Consider the following 21,562-nt stretch of genomic DNA (forward strand, 5'->3'; position numbering starts at 1 on the left):
AGTCATTGGATTCAGTCACCCATTTTAGTCAAATGACTTGTACGTTGCATCGAGTTGATGGCTGTCTTCATGGGGAAAATCGCGAGTAATTCGAAACTTGCGAGCACGGGGCAAGGGGAGCCACCACTATAAATCTTTGCTAACTTTTCCGACACAACTCTGCCTCTTTTGAGGTAACGGAAGTAAGGTGCTTTGCATCAGTCCGGGGCTGTGAGCGGTTCTATCTATCTATCTATCTGTGCATTCAACGTGGCTGAGGGGCCGTTCAAGTATTACGTAAGCAAACTTTTGGCCATTTTTGACCCCCTTCCCCCCCTCCCCCCTGTCAGCAAAATTTCGTCATCAGCTCTGCCCCTCTGAATCCAACTCATATTTTCATAAAGGGTGGTTGATGACGTAAGCATTATCCAAACCCCCCTCCCCCCTTGTCATCAAAAGTCAGCAAATCCGAACCCCCCCCCCCATCGATGATGACGTAATACTTGAACGGCTCCTGACACTTATTTTAATTAAATTTTTATGGGAAAATACGGTCGTGGTCGTATCGCGAACTAATAAACTGGTTAAATGAAGAGAACGGGAGATAATTTTTTTTTTCGTTTATCAAATATAGACTTCAATTAAGAATTATGGATAATCACCGGTGAAAGTGATTAAAACACATTAAAATTCATCGAATTTGCCACGGCGATCAGTTGATTATGCATAACCATAACTTTAGCAACTCCCCGGTAACATTTATGGGTAAAAAATAGTTTGGAGTGAAATATTCCAAAAAAAATCGACATTTTTTTTTTTTTTTCTAGTGATAAAAATAGTTCAACTTTAACAATGTAATGGGGATACAGCCCTATATACAACTCCTATCCACTTCAGGAAGGGAATAAAAGAAAGTAAGTAGGTGTAGAAAGAAAAAAAAGAAAATATATTTAAGAAGAGGGCGTGATTGTGCGGAAATGTGTCCAAATTTCCCCCTATGCGGAAATGCAACGTGCGGATCTGTCGCCAAACCGCGGGTATAACCATGAACAATCACCCCCTCCCCTCCGCTGACAATACACAGTTTCGTTTAAAGATCCTGTATCCGGCTTTATTTTTTTTTACTATTGGCGTAGGTGAGAAGGAGGAGCTGAACAATCATTCCCCCCCCCACCCCCGTTTACTATACACATTCGGTTATCTCACCGTTATCGAAGATCCTGTATCCGCATGCATTAAAAATTTGTATTATTGGCAGAATGGGGGGGAGGGGGGCTTAAATAGAAAATCGCTCTATCCTGTTCACTATGCACACTCGGTGGATCCCTCCTTGTTCGTAGAGCCCGCGCGTATCCGCTTATTTCGACGAATGGCAGAAAGTGGTACTTGATTTTATCGATATCTTACACGATATTGTCAAATCTTGCATTAAATCATACAGGATTGGCTGTCGAATTGATGGCATTTGTTAACTGGCTATGTTTTCGGAGTGACCTTAGTTCAATTCTAAAAACTGACTGGAATAAATTTTTATGATTTTTAATTGGGTTCTGATGAGTAATGGCAGCTTATGGTTCGGTAAATAGGTGGAACCATGTCCAGTGATGATGTATAAAGCAAGTTATGTATGTAGGAAATAGATGGACTCCCCAAGGTCTTTCGGTTCCAGACAAAGTTGGTTCCATAATGACATGAGTTATGGCGTCTACGAGAGCACCAGTTTACCGAGAGTTCGCGTGACTCCTCGTCGTTAATTGGTCAATCACTTGATCTTGGGGTAAAAACAACTTCCAAGCACGTAGATGGTGTTTCTTTGAAATCGTCGACGAGTCGATTCGTGGCGTTTTGGCGTTATTTATTAGAATTTTTTACGATCGATACCGGCATGGACTCTTTTGTTGGACCTTGAAATAATCTCGCGCTCGCTTGAACCAAAGATTTCTTTTGATTCCACATTGAAGCAGGTTAAGGGACCCTTGAAGTCGAAATTTTCAAAAATGAATTCGAAAAGTATTTCATTCGATTGCAAATAAAATCCAAAAACTTAGTGCCAATTGATTAATTTGTTCTCTTATTATGATGAATCATTTTTGTCGCACCACGGTCATTTTCTGCACGCGAGGACCGTCAAACCGAAAGATACCCAGGCTACATCGCCATATGGCAATATCGGCTCATTGTCCACACGGACTGGATACCTCTGGCAATTTATTCATAAAAAAGCATACATTACAAAATGTACATTACAATCATAACAACTATAAAATCATAATCTAAGTGTAAAATCATAATTTAAGTATAAAATCAATTGCGAGATCACAAATCTACGTATACAATCGGAAATCAAACGTATAATCCTATATATTCCATATTAAATCTTAATTCGAATATAAAGTCCTAAATCGCATATTGAAATCAATAATAAATCAGATAAAATTCATAATCGATTTCATCCTCAATTTAAATCGTTCGATTTCCATGACATTATACTGGTCTTGTGCTATCAGTCGGTCTTCTTTGTAGTTGATCAGTTTCTTTTTTCTTTGCGAGCGGCGAGGTGGTGCAGTTTGTACTTGTGCTATAGGCTGATAAGGCGTCCGTGGAATCACTTTGTCTTCATTGTCTTCTATCCATCTAATTATTTTCTTGACTTTATTTATTCTACTTTTGTTTTTAAAAATCTCTCTGATCCAGAGTGTGGCATTTTCAGCAGCGGGCACAGCCATGTGCTTTAGATGTGCAGTTAATGTACACGTTGTCAAGCAATGGATGGGAGTGCCGATTTCACCACAAAGGCAATGTTTTTTGAAGCGGTGAAGGTAATTTGGAAAAGGTCCGTGATTGGTTGTAAAAAATACAAGTTCTCTGCTCTAATTTTTTGCGTTGTATGAAACTTTTGGTACTATTTTGTGGACACTTCTTCCAGTTTTGGCATCATTCCATCGGGTTTGCCATAGATTGAGTATTTCTTTTCTTGCCTTTTGTTTCGCTGTTGATGATATTTATATTTTAATTAAATGTGCGCCATTGATTGTCGCTGCTTTGGCTATTGCGTCTGCTTTTTCGTTCCCCCACTCACCCACGTGCGAGTTGATCCAAGATATGCGAATTTGTGGGTTCTTGTGGAGGACCTGCCGAATTTCCCTAGCCATAGCATGGATGGTCATCGGGTTCTGTATTGCATATATACTTGAAAGGCTATCGCTATAGATTATAGTTGCTTGTTGGAATTCTTAAGCTTTTATGGTTGCCATGTATAACGCTAGTAATTATTGTCGTTTTCTAGCTTACTACTCCAGCACTCGATGATCTTATGATCTTTCGCTACTACATATGCTGATGCTGTTTCGGAGATAGTTTTCGAGCCATCTGTGTATATATGAGTTCTTTGGCCTCCTATTTCTTTGTTCTGGTTATTCCCGATAGATACTTGGTGTTGATGCAGGTCTTCCGATGGGTGGATAGTTATTTGTTTTTCCCGTCTCTGATACTCTTCTGGAGCAAAGTTTAATGCACCAATCTTTGCTGGTCGGTGTAGACGTAACAATAGACCCATTTGTGCTTCATAATTCATCCATAGGCTCCAAGGCGGACAACCTGTAATGCCATATAATGCGCTATTTGGTGTTGTGTGGTACGCTCCTGTGATATATAATAGTAAATTACGTTGGGCTGAGTCTAATTTCTGTTGCATGGAGTTGCAACGGAATGGATTCCGAACGGCAGGCTTGTTTTTTATACTCATCGAGAGGTTGGTGCGCTAACCCCTCTATGGGGGGGGGGGGGACTCCCTGCAGTAACAATTTTTTCTGCGGACATGTCGTCGTTTCTGTTGTACCCCTGTGTCAGGAAAGTTTTCTGACAAGAACGAACCGGGTATCGAACTCGCGACACCTCTGAACACCCTTTGGTACTTTAGGCGAGTATCTTATCGACCTGGGCTACTGCGCCCTCTTATGATAAAAGAAAGAAATAATGAATTATAGTGAAAACATACACAAGAAAAAACACTGAACGCAATTTTCTCAGATTGCAGTTTTTGGACTCATCCGTAAGATAAAAAAAAAAAAAAACTACTGCCGCAAAAATTCTGAAATTGTGCAGAGATGTTCATTCGACATGTGTCAGTAAAATGAACCTTGAACTTGAATATTTATTTGGCCGTTCGTTAGAATTTTATGAATTTTTAAAGTTTGAAAAAAATATATAAATTTCAAAAATCTGAATTCAACATATTTTTTTAAATGACTTCCCATTGGTCAATTGCTAAATCCCAGATCCATTTTAATGTCGAATAAAAATTTCTGCAGAATTTTTAGGGCAGTCGTTTTTTTTAATCTTGCGGATTAACTTGAAAAGCGCAATCTGAGAAAATCGCGTTCAGTGTTTTTTCCTGAATACGTTTCTTCACCATAATTCATTATTTCTTTCTTTTATCATGAGAGAACAAATTAATCGATTGACACGAAATTTTTAGTCTTTTATTTGCAACTAGCTGTGGTATCCTTCGTTGCCCGGGGTTTCCCCCATATACCGGCAGCTTTAAAGAAGTGAGAAACCATTGTAAAGGCATACACACGTCTGAAACGCATTGTTAAGGAACCACGGTAACCAAAGTAAGCATTCCAAAAGTCATTGTTGAGGGCCGAAACTATTGTTGCCCGACAGTTTTTTCCACCCATTTCGGGCATTTGCTTGGCTCTGGTGATTTTTTAAAGTAGCCTGTCCTTCAAGACGGATCCTGTTTCGTGTCCATGCAAAATATTTCAGGAATCGGTGTGAATTTGCAAGATTTGTATAGAGAACACACGCACACACAGACAGAAAATCAATTTTATGCATATATACAAGTGCATATATACATATATACTTATATATATATATGTGTGTGTATGAATGTATAAAATTGATTATATATACATATATACATAGTACGTGTATAGACTAGCTATATATAATACCCGGCGCTCTGCCCGGGTTTTCTCCTTACACTGGGAGCATTAAAGAAGTTACAAACCATTGCAAACATGTCTGAAACGCATTGTTTGGGAACCACGGCAATCAAAGTAAACATTCCCAAAAATCATTGTTGAGGTTCACGAAGCATTGCTGCCTGACAGTTTTTTTGCCCATATCAGGCATTTGCACAGCTCTGGCAAACTTTAAAAGTTGCCTATCGTTGAAGTCGGGTCCTGTTTAGTATATATGCATAATTTGGCAAACATCGGTTCAAAATTGTAGGTTTGTATAGAGAACACACAGAAAATTAGTTTTATATACAGAGTGATTCAGAAAAACGTCGCCAAACTGAAAAGGTAATTTAGGCATCCGACAACAATCCAAAATCACATAGGCGCGCAAATGCCATCCGGAGCCGCTACCTGAAGTTGTTGCGTCACACACTTTTAAAGCAGTCCCGAACTCAGAAAGCATGAACTCGCAATTCTGACATAAATACGTTAGGGGGAATCACACACACACATACACACTTAGACCACACATTCCGGCATGTGATGATTCGTTAAAAATTCCGCATGGACTGCATGCTTGCTACTACTTCTTAACCGTACATGCACTTCGCACACATTCCTCTGCGGAATTTCTAATGAATCGGTACATGCAGGAATGTGTGTTCTGGGTATATGTATGGTACGTATAACCATTCACGTTGTCAGAATTGTGATTTCATGCTTGCTGGGTTCAGGATAGCTTTAAAAGTGTGTGACGCGATAGCGGCTCCGGATGGCGTTCGCGCATCTACGTGATTTTGTATTGTTATCGTATGCCTGAATTGCCCTTTCAGTTTGTCGATGTTTTTCTGAATCCCCGTGTATAGATGATGCCATCGTAGATGTCATATAGGTGATGTCAAAAACGAAGTCATTTTTGAAAATTCGACTTCAAGGGTCACGACAATCCTTAATTCACAAAGAAACGATTCGAATTCAACCTCGTCAGCGAATCTCTGTGTTCAAAGGTCGTTCACAATTCCATCATCGATCGTTAAATCGTTTCAATTCGAAGCCCCGTATAATATAACATATATAAAAAAAATGCCATGAAAACACACGCTGACAATGCTCTCTGGCTGCCATTAAGTGACAGCTGCATTTCCTCCCATTATTATTTATTTTTATATGCTATTTAATTTCGTTGGAATCTTTCTTCAGTTGAATAAACTTTGAGAGCGTAAAGTTTTTTATTTTATTTCTGAAGGAAAGAAGAGTTTTCTGCATCGTTGAAGTTTTCACGGCTAACTGACACCATACTGCTGCTGGTGGTGCTTTCTGGTAAACATGGAATGATGGCAAAAGCACCAATAACATCAAAAGAAATAATAAAAAAGAGAGAGAGTTTTGCTCTCGTCGACAACAAAACTGCTCCGAAATTCGTACAAAAGATTGATAATAGTTGTTTTTGGTTCGTTTCCGCAAAATAAAACTAAAAAGAGTTCTAAAAACCCATTGGAAAAAGTTCTTGCTTTTTTTTGGAACAAACAAATGATTGATTAGAAAAGTTTACTTATGCTGACACGTTGGGAAAACACGGCGTCAATGGCAACAACAACAACGAAATGCTTTTTTTCTAAGAATATTTCTTTGTGGATTTTTTGGAAAATGGGTGAATGTGGTCTAATCTCATCACCACTCATTATTACCGCCAATCCCTATTTTACCATTTATATGCTTTCGTGTGTGTTCGTCTTTGCATCGAGGATGGCAATTCCGCATCTTGTCTCTGTAATTATTAATGTCTCGCCAAATCTTCTTGTGGCGAACAAGCATGAGAAAAAAAAAATTGTTTTCTCAGACATGGCAATTTTTCTTTTGGTTTTTTTTGTCTGGCTTTGCATTGTCTTATCGGCATTGATTGATGAATTTACCATGGTGTATTTACCACGAAAAATTTTCTGGAAAGTTCATAAAGATGCGTGAGAGTGAGGGAGATTCAAAGCTTGCTGCGGGGGAACGGTCTCAACAACAGTCGAGTTCAGTTATAATATGTTATAAGCGAGGTCTTGAAATTAGCTGAAGTAACAGTGGTATATACAGTATGCATAAAATTCATTATTGAGATTGTCGCGAAAAAAATAAGCTTATAAAGTCCAAAACAGACAAAATGTCCAACCAGGTAGCTGAAAAAAGATACCCATAAGAAATATGGATGTCGAGAGTATAAATCTAAACTATATCAAAAATACAGCAACCCAATAAGAGCTGGGAAAAACCAATAACTATGATAAAATACAAACATACTACACATAAAAGATTATAGTCTTATTCTAAGTATGAATAGCTTCTAGATTTATCCCAATATGTTCATCTTATTTCATTTTAAAGGTATCAATGGTGTTAGAATTCATGAAATCCCCTCCGGAGGGAAGCTATTCCATTTATTCACAACCCTGTCAGATAAAACTCTTTGCGTTTTCAAACACAATATAGAATTGTCCCTTACTAAACAATACTGATATTATATTGTCCCTTATTAAACCTCGTCAAAGCAGTTGATTAACGATGTATTGATGACTAACTCATGGTCCATTTTATCCATCCCTTGAAAATTTTAAACACTTCGATCATATCCCTAAGACACATCTGCGCTCTCTTCCAATATTAACATATTCAAGAAATCAAGTAAGTCTTTCTTCATGAAGCCTTGTGTGTCAACAAGAGGACGCGTAGCTCTTCTCTGCATCCCCTCAACCAAGTCTATGCCCTTCTATAGGTATGGTCTCCAAAACCTTTTGGCACACTCCAGTCCAGGACGAACTAAGCCCCGGAAAAGTGGAAGAATTACTTTCGGAAAATGCGAAGAGTAGCTTTTGAAAATGAAGCCGGGCATTCTATTCGGTTTCCTTGACCCCCGCTGAACAATGTTCAGAAAATCTAAGCCGCCATCAATAAAAATACCCACATCGGTGACCCTAGTTGCATTAGGAATAATAACACTATTCAACTCGTAAGTGAAACGTGGGTTTTTCGAACCAAAATGAGTAGTGAGCGTGCAATATACTGTAATTTTTGATTGATGTCTGAAAATTTTTGAAAAATTAAAAAATATGATTCACAACAACAGGCATGCATTTTTGGAAATGCTAACGATTGTTCAAGTTTATGGGGCAAACAATTTTCATTTGAAAAGACAGCATTGTACAATTTATTCAGAAAAAAAAAAGCAGCCGATGTTCATAAATTTTAGACGTCACGAGTAAATACTTTTAAATTAGCGCACAGCTATTCAACAACAAGGGGTTTGATAATTTACAACAGGTGTTTTTTATCACTGCCTTCCCTTAGGTGATCAAAGTAACAAAAAAAATTAAATTCAATAGTTCAAAAAGCATAGATGACGCAGTTTTCACAGACAGGCAGGTTTTTAATTAAAAACAAAAGTTATCATTGTCACAATAGTTACATTTACTCAGATGACAGTAAGCTGAACAAATTTTTATAGCGTCATCTGTTAGTAACAAATGTAACTATTTTGGGAAAATGATTTTTCTTTATTGAAGAGAAATTCGCTTCTTTTTGTGAGAAAACGTCAAGATATAGCTCGCGTGCAATGTATCTTGTACAAATAACTACGTTTTTGGCTTCATTTTTTCAGGGTTTTTTTCTTTTTGAAAAGTTTATTTAACGTGATGAATAATTACATAATAATGTGAAAAACAAATTTTTCATCAAGAGATCCCGTGGATCTGTACTGATGAGCACGAAGTACCAATGAATAATTACAATACAATCCTTTGTTCGTAAAAGTCGCGTTTGTTTGTCGTTGAATCAAGGTTGGCAAACATCGCTGGCACTGACCTAAAATCATTTTTCAAGTATGTCAACAGTGGATGTAAGAGGACAAATGGCTTCCCTCTCAACAGAAGGATCTAGGTTACAGGCATCTGTAGGCATCTGTAGTGCTTTCAATGACTTTATCGCTGCAGTTTTTAAAAGAGAAAATGATATTCAATGTACGGATATGTTATATATATTTATTCATAAAAAAGCATACAATATATATTCAATGTAACAAAACACTCAACGATATTCAAGTGCAAGATGTGAAGGTCCTAAATCTTTTAAAAAATGTATGTGCAAGCAAAGCACCAGGACCAGGTATCTACCCTAGGGTTCTCTGGGAATTTGATAATGAATTGTTGGGGCCAGTCGCACAGATTTACAGGAGTAGTGTTGCTGAGGTATCGTCAAAAGAGATTGGAAGCTTAATAATGTTGTTCCGATATTTAGAAAGGGTAGTAGAGAAGTTGTGTCCAATTATCGTCCAGTGCGTTTGACGAGCACCATCTCGGAAATTTTGGAAATTATTATCAAAAGGCAATTGGTGAAGTGGATAGGGGAGGATAATGTATTGTCGGATAATCAGCATGGATTCAGGAAGGAAAAGTCATGTGTGACTAACCTAATTTGCTTCTATGATCACGTGACGAAGGCTTAGGGTAAGGTAATGTAGATGATGTTTACCTTGATTTCCAGAAGGCATTCGATCGGGTCCAACATGGTAAACTCTTGAAGCGTTTACACGAGATTGAAATTGGGGGCAACTTTCTGAATTGGATAGAATCGTGGTTAAGAGATAGGTCGCAACGAGTTATGGTGAATGAGGAATTCTCTATTTGGACAGGCATCATAAGTGGAGTTCCACAAGGAAGTGTCCTTGGCCCCATACTTTTTTCACTTTTTATCGATAAACTCGATCAGGGTATCGATGGGATTGCTAGCAAATTCGCAGATGATGTGAAGCTAATGGGAGTAATCGGGAATGAAAGCGATAGGGAGTTGCTCCAGACCAACTTAACCAGGATTGCAGCATGGGCAAATGAATGGAGCATGACGTTTAGCGTTGATAAGTGCATGGTCGCTCATTTTGGTTCGAACAACCCACGATTCTCTTACGAGTTGAATGTTGTCACTATCCCGGATGCAACTAGGGTCACCGATTTGGGAATTCTCATTGACGAGCGGCTTAGGTTTTCTGAACATCGTTCAGCGGTGGTCAAAAAAACGAATAGAATGCTTGGTCTCATTTTCAAAAAAGTATCTTCCCGTTCCCCTAGAGTTCATTCTTCCTCTTTTTCGAGGCTTAGTTCGTCCTGGACCGGAGTATGCTTCTGAAGAGCACTTGACAGTGAGACATAGACTTGGTTGAAGGGGTAGAAAGAATAGCTACTTGGGCTAGTTGGCACACAAGGCTCGAACTATGAAGAAAGACGTGATTTTTTGAATATGTTTACATTGGAAGAACGCAGGTGTCGGGGAATATGATCAAAATTTTCAACGGGATAGACCGAGTTATTAATACACCGTCAATCAACTGCTCTTCGGCAAGGAGAAACCAGTATCGTTTAGTAAGGGATAATTCTAGGTTGTGGTTTCGCAGGGAGTATGTAGGCATTTCTCTAATTGGGCTGTTAACAAATAGAATAGCTTACCTCTGGGAGTCGTGAATTCCAACACAATTTGCACCTTTAAAAACAAGTACGATGAACTTAGTGCGATAAATCGAGAAGCTACCCATACGTTTTTTTAGCCAACCCATAATCTTTTTTATGGGCAGTGTATTATATTGTAGTATTAAATATTCGCTTTTGCTTTCGTGATATGTGCTTTTATATTGGGTTGCTGTACTTTTGTTATATTTGACATCCATATTTCTATAGGCATCTGTTTTCAGCCACCTCGTTGGGCATTTTGCCTGTTGTGACCTTTGTGTTTGTATTTTTACAGCATCAGATATATAACACATCTCATATGTAAATGAGAAAGTCTGTATGTCTGTATGTATGTTTGTTCTTTATACAAATTTACAATTTCAGACCGATCGTCGTCAAATTTTTCATATACCAAACAGGACCGGGATCGAACCGTAGGCTACTTTAAAAGTTCATCAGAGCTGGGCAAGTGCCCGAAATGGGCGAAAAACCGACGGGCAACAATGGTTTCTTGACTTAACAATGACTTTCGGAATGTTTACTTTCCCTAAAAATGCGTATCAGACATGTGTATGCCTTTACAATGGTTTGCCACTTCTTTAATGTTGCCAGCATTATGCATGATACTGGTCTTGTGTTTGTCACTTTTTCAATCCTCTCAGTCTTTGAAGAAGTGTATTACAGCTAGTAATGCATAAAACTAAAAACACACACACATGTACACTCTTTGGTTGTCAAATAAAGCATTCCGACACAGCTCAGCTCTTTGGTGTAATAAGGTAACACAGGAGGGGGACGATCAGTTTCAGATTTCAGTCTTGGCTGACAAAAAATTTTTTATCAAATAAATTCAAATGGTACATTTGGATACTATCAATGGTCACAGAAAAAGAAACTAAAAAGTTTAATGAAGGCAAAAAACAATTAACGGCTTCCAAATAGCAATTATCTATCAGTGTGTATAACACGAAGTGTTACCTGAAACTCCAAGCTTTTAGTTCAAAGTCCCGGAAAAAGTCGAACTAATTCCGGGAATGGGGAGCGTTTTTATTACGAAACTCCGGTGACTTTCACTAAGATGAGTTTTGACTCTCTTTGACGTGGGGAAACATAATCAGCGATCGATCGATCCGATCGATCCAACAGATCTTTTATGTTTTAGTGATTTATCTTTTTTCTTTTAATTTGACTTGTTTTCAAACTCGAGTTTTAGGAGAGACTCGGGTTTTAATGAACATCGAACTTGTATGGTAATTGAGCTTCGGAAGACAATCGATAGCTTCACTCACTCATTCATTAATGAAGCTTCTTCCATCGAATTCGAGTTGAAACTTCTTTTCACTCGAAATTCTGGAAAAGAGCCTTTTCTCGCGGCTCCAAACAACAAATTAAAACTCTTAATTAATTAGCCAGGGAGAACGAAAGTACACCAACCTCGAAACTTGTTCAAATACATACTTACCAACTACTACGGAGTTTCCGTAGTTTTATATGACATCCATATTTGTTATGGACATCTTTTTCTCAGCCACCTTGTTGAGCATTTTGCCTTTTGTTTCCTTGTATTTGTAAAATTGGTTTTCATTTTTCTATCTGTGCATTATGTTCTCTATACAAATCTACAATTTCGTACCAATCTTCGCTAAATTTTGTGTGTGCACCGAACAAGCCGCAAATTAAACGATATGCTATTTTAAAAGTTCGTCAGAGTTGGGCAAATGCCCGAGAGGGTCAAAAAACTGTCCAGCAGCAATGACGTCTGCAATGTTCTACCTTGGTTACCTTGATTCCCAAACATACTGGGAGCATTAAAAATGCTCCCAGTATATGAAGAAAACCCGGGCAGTGTATTACTGCTAATTTGATACAGCATGTCAGATTTACAATTTTTGTTTTCTAAAGTTGAAGAAAATTGATTTGAATTGAAAATGTCACGAGAAAAAAAAAATTAGGGGAGGGGGAGAAGGTGCCTCCATAAAAAATTTGCAATGAAAAACATTATTTTCGATTTTTTTTTCGGGTGGGCCCATTTCCGGCGATGAGCATTACCACAGCGGAGACTCTTGGTTCCAAGGTTGGCATTTCTGCTCAAATATGAAAACAAGGCTTTTCTTCTAGATTCAAAAAATTAAAATTAAGCGCTTTTTGACATTTTTGTTTTTATATCAGGAGGAGAATTTCTTTCATTTCTTGAAAAAACGTGTTAATTTTTTCTCCATTTTTCATCGAAATCTGAAAAAAAAAATTAATAAAATTTCAATTATACTTCCTTTTTTTTGTTTCTTTTATTTGATCAGGAATTCCGGGAATTTTCTGTTTTAATGGAATTCCGTTGATTGACGAAATGAATTTCCATCGTCGGCAAAAAAAAGGAACTTGTGCTTCGATTGTTCAATTATCGGTTTTTTTTTCCTTTTTGGAATTTTTCTCACTAATTGTTTTACGGGGTTTTTACGCCATTCATAAATTTGACATTTTTCTACCAACTCCGAAATATTTGATCATAAGCTTGAATATGCAATAGTATCTTCAAATCCCCGCATCAAATATGAGCCGGTCTCTCCTTTGAAAAAAATTAAATAAAAACTCTATGGCTATCAACAGACCCATTGAGGTTATTGTTACCAATTGATGCGGAAGGCCTTGTATAAGGTTCTTTCTTACTCCACTCGACAAAAAAGAGCAGCTAAAAGAATTCAACCAATAAAAACGCTGAGGGGGAAAAAAACAGACAAATTAAGAAAGTTATAAAAAAAATCAAATAAAAATAAAGACCCAAAAATATAATACAATTAAAAACGAAATGAAGGCAATAAAAACACAGTGTAGACAATACCAACGCTGATACAAATACGTGCCCCAAACGTATAACTTGGCGTCTTTAGCAATGCTATAGCTCTGAGAATAACCAATAAAGCTAAAGCTGTACAAACCAATTTTTTTCCCTTGTCCTCTCCCTAAAAAAATTTGACTTAACAGTGAAGGAAAGAAAATTAGCACATTTTGACATAAAAAGTGTCGATTGTGGTAAAACAATTTTTTTAATAGAGGTCGTTTGGCTAACGCTTTACAAATCTGGTGATAGATTTGCCAAAATAGTGGGACGAAGGTAACACGTAATAACAAGGTCAACATCACTCTTCACAAAGAGAAAAAGCGCCCATCGGGGAAAAAAGACGATCGAACATGGCTTCTAACGGGATTGGATATTTCGGTTTATTTTGAAAAAATGGCAACCCCCTCGTTGAGGGAGATACTTACTTTCAATGGGTGTTTGGCGAGAGAAATGTTTAAAGGCAAAGCACAAATCCGTTTATAAATAATTAAAATGCATTTGTAAAAGTGAAGCTGACGTAGAGGAAGGATTCTAACTAGGACTGTGAAAAACTAATAATCAATTATAAAAAACTCCCTCATCGGGAATCAAAACGATAGGGAGTTGCTCCAGACCAACTTAAACAGGATTGCAGCATGGGCAAATGAATGGAGCATGACGTTTAGCGTTGATAAGTGCATGGTCGCTCATTTTGGTTCGAACAACCCCCGGTTCTCTTACGAGTTGAATGGTGTCACTATCCCGGATGCAACTAGGGTCACCGATTTAGGAATTCTCATTGACGAGCGGCTTAGGTTTTCTGAACATTGTTCAGCGGTGGTCAAAAAAGCGAATAGAATGCTTGGTCTCATTTTTATAAAGGTCTCTTCGCGTTCTCCTAAAGTCATTCTTCCGCTTTTTCGAGGTTTAGTTCGTCCTGGACTGGAGTATGCTGTAAAGGTTTTGGAGACCATACCTACAGAGGGAGATAGACTTGGTTGAAGGGGTGCAGAGAAGAGCTACGCGTGTTCTTGTTGGCACACAGGGCTTGAGTTATGAAGAGAGTCTTCATTTTTTGAATATGTTTACATTGGATGAACGCAGGTGTCGAGGAGATATGATCGAAGTGTTCAAAATTTTCAATGGGATGGATAGGATGGACCATGAACTTTTAGTACACCGCCAATCGACTGCTTTTACAAGGGGACACCAGTATCGATTGGTGAGGGACAATGCAAGGTTATGGTGTCGCAGGGAATTTTTCTCTAATAGGGTTGTTAATAAATGGAACAGCTTACCCCCGGAAGTAGTAAATTGTAACACAATTGACACGTTTAAAAAGAAATACGATAAACATGTTGGAGTAAATCGAGAAACTATCCATACTTAGAATAAGACAACCATAAGTATTCCTTATGGGCATTGTATAATATTTTATCAGGTGTATATATTGTTTATAATTTTTGTTAATTGCATTTTTAATTGGGGTGCTGTATTTTTGAAATATATGACATCCATATTTTTATGGGCATCTTTTTTTCATCCACCTCGTTGGGCATTTTGCCTGTTGTGGCCTTTGTATTTGTATTTGTATAAAAAAAATTATTTTCTAACAAATAGGAAACACATCGTCTAAGGAGGGGAGGGAAGGTAAATCGTATTGCATTGGATGGTGCGACAGGGGGCCTCGGAAGTGTTTATAACCTGTGGGTGCTCGTCTCGAGTTTCATGTAGGAAATTTTGATTTCCGAATCTATTGTAGGGGGTGCTCAGACCCGTTCTACAAATTTCCGTGGGTACTCGAGTACTCAAAGCAACCCCCCCCCCAGCTCCGACGCCACTGTGGGAAAAAAAAGACTAAGAATCGCTGGCCTATATGAAAATGCTATAATTATTCGTCCACTATGGAAGGATTCGAACCTTTTTTATTGCCATCAATGCCTTCAGATTATGATATTGATTTTAAATTATGTAGCGCTAAGAGTAAGCGATTCGCAGATATTTTACTTTCATTGCACACACGTGGGAACGAGATGAGAATCGCAATATATTAAGGCACTAGTGATTGATCTGAAGGAACTTTCGTGGAACCCTAAAGTGTCATAACACACCGGTTGGTCGGGAATCAGACTGTCTCCATCATTAATTTCAAAACATTGCTTTTTACTCCCCTTAAAAATGCCTCACGGCACCATAAAGTTTCCAGATCACACCTCGTGTGCGAATCACTATCCTAAGCTCAACTCTCAAGAAACAACAATTCGAAACCTAATTCATCTCCAATCCACGGTCTTTCTTTGTTGACTGCACCTTATTTTGTTCGATTTCACGTTGAATATACTGTTAACATAATATAACGCTGCGAACTGGCGATAGTGTAGTACGCGTCGTGCATACAAATGGCAAAGATCCCGCATCAAGTATGTATGAATATCAAATGAGAGATACAACCGATCTCTCTCTGCTCGTGCAAGTTATCCGAACGGTTCAGCAACATCTCCGAGTCCACCTTTCCAGTGTCTTTTGATGACGAGCACCGCGTTAGCACAACACACACCAGAAAATTTCAATATGTATTCAAATTTTCCGCGATATACAATAGAATAGTCGAGTTTCATTTCCTATTTAAATTGTATAAATACGCGAGAAATAGTAATGTATGTGCAAGGTAGGGAATGATGGTAGGGTCCAATCTCACAAGCCCGAAATCGGTCTTCAAAATACCGTTGTTCCGGGCAAATTAGAGATTTATTCATTCATTGCCATTTGTGCCATCTACAAGAGCTGAATAAATCTTAAATAATGGCTTCTCCTTATTCGGCCATTAATACGCCGTCCGCACTCCGAAACATATGGATTAGTTTCACCTGTGAGCAAATCCGGCGAGTCAAAGAGGTTTCAGCGATTCCGGCTGAACATTTGTTTACCAACACTGTGTACAAAAAAACATACAATACATGGTTTAAATCATACATGCTCAACCCATGGCCCGTAGGGCCAAATGTGGCCCTCGGAATCATCTGATGTGGCATGTGGAATCAAACTTTATTTTTTAAAAATGAACTGAGCAGTACAATTTCGGATCACTTGAATGACCCGCGGCATGGTTCCAGATCACTTAAGTGACATGCGGCGCATTTACAGATCAGTTGAGTGACCAGTCACACAGTTCCAGGTCACTCAGCGGCCAGCGGATTATTTCCATATCAATTAAGTGATCCGCGGCAAATTTGCTGATCACTTTAGTGATCCGCGGCAAATTTGCTGATCACTTTAGTGATCCGTGGCACACTTGCAGATCACGTAAGTGACCTGCGGTGATGTGCCAGATCACTAACGTGACTCGCTTTATATTTAAGAAATCGCTTGGGTAACCCACCGCATAGTTCCAGATCATTAACGTGGCCCGCTTCATATTCACAAATCACTTGAGTAACCCGCCGTACGATTCCAGATCACTCAAGTGGTCCTCGCTACATTTATAGATCCCTCAAGTGACATGTGGACCGTTTCCAAATCACTCAAAGGATCCGCAGCTCACTTACAGAACACCTAAGCGGCCCGCGACACGTTTTGAAACCAAATGAAGTGGCCCGCACTCTCCCAAAGGTTGAGCCCCCTTTGTTTAAACGGGAAGAATATTTTAAGCTAATATGTAGTCCATAAATAAATTGTATTTATAAAATGTGCATAAATCCAGGACCTTTTAATTCCAAATGAACACAAAAAGTGCAACCAAAATTCGAATCCATCTTTTTCATTGTGCATTTCTAATATGAATAGAATAGAGCTTGAAAAAATAAAATCATCTACTTATGTGGTATGTGGACCTGCACATGTCCTGATCGCCACAGTACCCAATTCATGTGTGATTGACTGATTACCCCCCCCCCCTCCAAAAAAAAAAGGATGCGACAGGAGCAATGAAAATTGACTTCTTTTTCATTTTTTCTCCATCTATTTTAGGGGGATTTTACTCGATTTAGGGAGCTCTACTAAAAATCTTGACCTGAGTTCAATTGCACATGGTATTCAGGTGGTATTAACGTTTCTGCTAACTTTAATTTGAAGAACTATATCAAAAAGTGGCATTTTGATTTACGATGATATGAATTTACTAGAATTTTACTAGTCATAAAAAAATCAGAGATTTCACTCAAGAAAATTCTTTTAGCTTATGCAAAACACATCTTCGAGAACCAGTCACGGCAAGGGCCCGACTCTGACTTGACGGATCCCTGGGCAAAAGAGGTATTGGGGAGGGGGCCTCTTCGACTGTGGTAATAAGAAAAATGACTTCGACTGTGGTCGAAGAGGTTTGCTACGTCAGCAAATGCAATGAATGTTGTTTGTGAAGAAACGCATAAAAAATTATGTGCACAATTTGATGCGAAAAATGTAATGCTAAATTCTCTATGAAATATCTAACAATAAATACTTTCTTCACACTATCATATGAACAAAATCATTGATAAAAAATAAAAATTTTGAGTTATCTCAGCTTCAATGCACAATAAAACTAAAGAGATGAGTTTTTCTTGTAAAAGACTTGAGCGAACTGATGATTTTTATCCTTTTTATTAAGAAAAATTATCTTTCTCTAGAACGGTTTTGATATTGGTGATGTTGTCGATGACGATTCAATGCTGTCTCAACACATTTGGAGAAACGTCCCTTCTAAACCTCTAGTGTTATTTAACATATGTGGCATTTTGTTACCAACCTGAACCAAGGATGAAAATTGTTGCAGTTTGTCCGAAAAAGTATTTGCAAGATCAGATGCATAAAGTTTTGTATTAAAAAAATTTACAGATTCTTCATAAAGATTTGAGGATTTCATGTTGATCAAAGCGTGCAAATTTTCTTTTTCATCGTTTCATAAATCATTTTATGGTCAAAAAGATGTGAAATTCAGGAATCGAACACAATACTGTAACACATTGAAACATACAAGACGTGGAGTTAACATTGCAATAGATGCATTGTACATGCTAAGTAAAGTCTATTATTATAATTGGTATAATATTAAAATCGATATTTAGTAGGGTTTGCTATTAATGGGCACTGGAAATAGCATGATGCGATTTAGGGAAAATTCTTTGATTTCATAAAATTTTACCAAATAAAATTTATAATTCACTATAATTCATTAATTATTTGAGTACAATATAAAAATATGTTATAAATTTGGGGGCTTTTTCCCACTTATATATATGTATACATATAAAACGTGGGCTCTGGTCAAATGCCCATGTTTCCCATGTGGAAATCGTACCCTGGTCACGGCCATCACAAATAATCAACAGACAATTCGATGACTGACACAAACAAAGTTAGGGGGGGGGGGGAAAAACAATAAAAAACTTTTCCAAAAATATCCGTCTATTTCAAGAAACAAAAGTAGAAAACAAAACGGATCGTGACATAATTTCGTATCGATCCGACGAAAATAAAAGAGAAGACACGCGTATAAACTGCGTATCACCGGAAAATCGGATCCAAAAATCACTGCGTCGATCTTCATGCTACGGTATACATAAGTGTAAATATATACTTTGATCTCGAGGAAACTAATGGCAAATGCATTAGAATTGATCCCAATCCACCTTTGATTTAGAAATAAAATGAAAATAAAATAAAATGCGATGTATTTTAGAATTTGATCAGTAAACTGATCCCCCAACCAAGTCTCGGGTTTCAGTAAATGGATTTTCAATGCCTTCACCTAAAATATATATAAAAAAATCAAGAAAAAATACACTGAAAAACGAAGAAAAAATCTCTATCATTACTCTCTTTAAACATTTTTATTTTCTCTTTTTTTTCAAGAAAAAGTATCGTATTTTCTATATATATTTTTTTTTTGTTTCATCAAATATATATAACCTTGGACTTTCGATCCCAAAACATTCGATATTATGGGGCAAAAAAAAAAATAAATAAAAATCGAAATACGTTATCAGAACTTTTCTTGTTTTTTCTTCTAAGATTTCGAATTGGATGATGGGAAACAATTTTTCTTTTTTCTTGAAAAGAGAGACAATAGAAAGTATTTGTTTCACTTTTTTTCTTTCGTGAAAGAAAAAAAAAACGCCTTTTTTCATTAAAAAAAAGAGAACTTATTACTCGATACTTAGCTGTTATTAAGTGAAAGAAAGGCAACCTAATCGAAGTAATTGAAAAAAAAAACTCATCAATAGAAAAAGAAAAAAAAGCAAAAATTTAGAAAATTTGGGAATGGTTTTTAGATTCCATTGTTTGGGGAATAAATTTTTAGATTAAAGAAAAATTCTTAAAAGTTTCTCTTTCGAAAAATCTAGAATTTTTTTTTTCATTTCAAACCTAGAATAGAATTTTAGATTCATATTTATAATACATTTTCAGATTCATATTTGTAATGCATTTTTAGATTCATATCCATAATGCGTTTTCAGATTCATATCCATAATGCGTTTTCAGATTCATATCCATAATGCGTTTTCAGATTCATATCCATAATGCGTTTTCAGATTCATCTTTACAATGCGTTTTCAGATTCATATCCATAATGCGTTTTCAGATTCATCTTTACAATGCGTTTTCAGATTCATCTTTACAATGCGTTTTCAGATTCATCTTTACAATGCGTTTTCAGATTCATCTTTACAATGCGTTTTCAGATTCATCTTTACAATGCGTTTTCAGATTCATCTTTACAATGCGTTTTCAGATTCATCTTTACAATGCGTTTTCAGATTCATATTTGTAATATATTTTTAGATTCAATGGCAATGGCAAAAGCCGCCTGGCAGTCGAGTGGTTAGGGAGCTAGCCTCTCACTGTGCAGGTCTGGGTTTGAATCCCTGTTCGGGCATGAATGTTTACTAACACTAACAAATTTCCTGGACGGATCATGCTGATCCCTTGAGAATACGTGAGGATTATGTTATTATTAACAAAAAATAAAGATTCATGTTTGCAATACATTTTTCAGATTCATGTTTGCAATACATTTTTCAGATTCATGTTTGCAATACATTTTTCAGATTCATATTTGCAATACATTTTTCAGATTCATATTTGCAATACATTTTTAGATTCATATTTATAATACACTAGCTGATACCCGGCGACGTTGCCCGCCTCGTAAAAAATTAATACATCTGTAGCTCAACCACCCAGTATTTTCCAGGTTCATCTGAAAGAAATTGAGTCATTGATGTTAAAAGTGACAATAAGATTTAATAATTTGAAAGTTCGAAAATTGACTTGTTTTTATTAATTATTTTGTAAGCAAAAAAAATTTCTGTGCATCAAGTAAAAAAAAATAATTTTAATTAAAAATTTTAGGCAAGTGTTTGTAGCAGCACACATTTCAGTAATTTAACCAGTGATTGGCAAATTGCATTTAAAGCAATACATTTCAATTTTTGGCAAAATTTAGTGATTATTTAGGATTGCAATTTTCTGCACTCTCCTCAATAATGTATAGTGAACCAAACTATGAATATAGGCCACCTATGAAAGAGGTTTAACTTTTCAGACAAAGCGGACCAAATTGAAACTTCCCACGAAACTCGCGGTAAATTTAGTAACTCATGTAATTTAGTGATACCTTAATAGAAGGGACCAATGGCACCCCGTGTAAAACAGGGACAAAAATAATTGAAGACTTTTATTTATTCTGAAATTAGTTCTTTTACTAACTGTCAATTTCGATTAGTTTTGAAACATTTTTTTTCACTAATTCTGAATAAGTTTTTGATTAATTAATGATTAAATTAATTAGATCCGATATCAATTTTAATCTGTGATCGTTTTTCTTAATATACTTTAAAATCATTTCATTCAATAATTATGCAATTATTCTTTTATTGATTGGAAATAATTTATATCAGAAATTACGAAATTATTTCTCTTATTGATGAGCTATTTTTTCCACTAATTCTAAAAAGTTATTTGTTTCAAAAATTCAAAAATTATTTCTTTCTGTAATTCTGATTTTTGGATCACGCATGTGACCCGAAGGATATGCATTGAACTCTTCGTGTTTAAAGCTACCGAAAAACATTTTATCCGAAAAAAAAAGGAAAATAAAAGAATGAAAAAATAGGTGAAGTAAAAAGAAAATAGAAAAAGAAAAGAGAAGAAAAAAGAATATTTAAAAAGAAAATAGTTATTCAAACTTATTCCAAAAAGCAGCAAAAAAAAGTTTCAAAACACAGAGTAGAAAACTGAAATTTATGAACATGTGGAAAAAATGATTTAACCTTTTCGCTGCCAATTTCAGAACCTGCATAGGACGTATATGTCCCGGTGGAAATGAGTGTGTGTCTGTCAAA

This window comes from Pholcus phalangioides, unplaced genomic scaffold (genome assembly GCF_987345545.1).
Source record: "Pholcus phalangioides strain wild (caught in Gottingen) unplaced genomic scaffold, Ppha-v1.0 ptg000015l_1, whole genome shotgun sequence".
In the NCBI taxonomy this organism is placed as follows: domain Eukaryota; kingdom Metazoa; phylum Arthropoda; class Arachnida; order Araneae; family Pholcidae; genus Pholcus; species Pholcus phalangioides.